The 1,566-nt window shown below is 42.5% G+C and overlaps 1 non-coding gene across 1 annotated transcript; it reads left to right on the forward strand.

The window, feature by feature from the left end:
- The first annotated feature begins 403 nt into the window (after nucleotides 1-403).
- Nucleotides 404-507, forward strand: LOC123323498. Its single transcript, XR_006539439.1, has one exon. It is a non-coding gene; the product is annotated as a U6 spliceosomal RNA (small nuclear RNA).
- Nucleotides 508-1,566: the final 1,059 nt, after the last annotated feature.

Raw genomic sequence — 1,566 nt, forward strand, 5'->3', positions numbered from 1 at the left:
GTGTAAAGTTCCAGGCTCCAACTTTCTGCAGTATATCATGACCAGGCTGATGGAACAAAGCCTTCATTATCCCAGCAGAGAAAACCCAGTGGCCCAGTTTCTGGATGATGTCAGAAAACACTAGAAATCTGGAGAACAGACTAAATTCCATCCTTGAGAGACCACTGACACTCTTTCAAAAACACCTGAGAGTGGGGTGCCTGGGTAGGTCAGTTGGTTAAGTGTCTGTCTTGGTTTCTGCTCAGATCATGATCTCGGGGTTGTGAGACTGAGCCCCACATTGAGCTCCACACTCAGCTAGGAGTCTACTTGAGATTCTCTCCCTCCCCCTTTGCCCCTCTCACTCACACAAGCATGCTCTTTCTCCTAAAATAAATAAAATCTTTAAAAACAATACCTAAGAGTGCTCACTTCCACAGCAATTATACTAAAATTGGAATGAGAGAGAAGATTAGTATGGCCCAGTGCAAGGATGACATGCAAATGCATGAAGCGTTCCCTATTTTGTGCAGTTCCCCAGCAAGCCTCCACCCTTTGAGGATTAGCGAAACAAATGGTGGAGTTTGAAGAGGTCACTTGGGGTGCCTGCTCCAAGTCTGTGCCTTGCTGCTAGCAGCCAGGGGCCCTGAAGACACCTGAGAGGTTCTCCTGGCCTCCCACCAGATCCTCTGCCATTGGACATGAGACCGGACTTCAATGGCCCCCTGACATCTGCATAGCTTCCTAGTCATGTTTCCATTATTAAGTTACCTAGGTAATCCTGGTATCTACATCTGAAGGCTTGTTCTCATTGGTTAAAAAAAAAAAAAAAACCTGAGAGACAATGGACACAGTAATAGCTAATATTTGTTTAGCACTTACAATGTTCTAGGCACTGAGCTATGAAACAAGATTCCAAGAATCAACCAACAACCTAAAAGCTGAACAATGGGGAAACAGTTATAGAAGTCATGGAATATCGTTCATCAATTTAAAATGCTTTCGGGGGATGCCTGGGTGGCTCAGTCGGTTAAGTATCTGCCTTTGGCTCAAGTCATGATCCCAGGGTCCTAGGACTGAGTTCCATATAGGGCTCCTTGCTCAGTGGGGAGCCTGCTTCTCCCTCTGCCCTTTCCCCTGCTTGTGGTCTCTCTCTCTCTCTCTCTCATAAATATTTTTTAAAAAATAAAAAATAAAAATAAAATAAAATAAAATGCTTTCAGGGGCACCCACCTGGCTCAGTCAGTAGAGCATGTGATTCTTGATCTCGGGGTTGTGAGTTCAAGCCCCATGTTGGGTACAGAGATTACTTAAAAATAAAATCTTTAAAAAAATTAAAAACAAAATGTTTTCAAATCTTTCCATTTGCAATGATGTGGATCGAGCTAGAGTGTATTATGCTAAGTGAAATAAGTCAGTCAGAGAAAGACAAATACCAAAAAAAAAAAGAAAAGAAAAGAAAGACAAATACCATAGAATCTTGCTCATATGTGGAATTTAAGAGGCAAAACAGGTGAACATATGGGAGGGGGTGAAAAGGAGAGAAGGAAACAAACCTTAAGAGACTCTTAAGGATAGAGAACAAAC

The sequence above is a fragment of the Neomonachus schauinslandi genome, chromosome X, assembly GCF_002201575.2.
Source record: "Neomonachus schauinslandi chromosome X, ASM220157v2, whole genome shotgun sequence".
Lineage (NCBI taxonomy): Eukaryota > Metazoa > Chordata > Mammalia > Carnivora > Phocidae > Neomonachus > Neomonachus schauinslandi.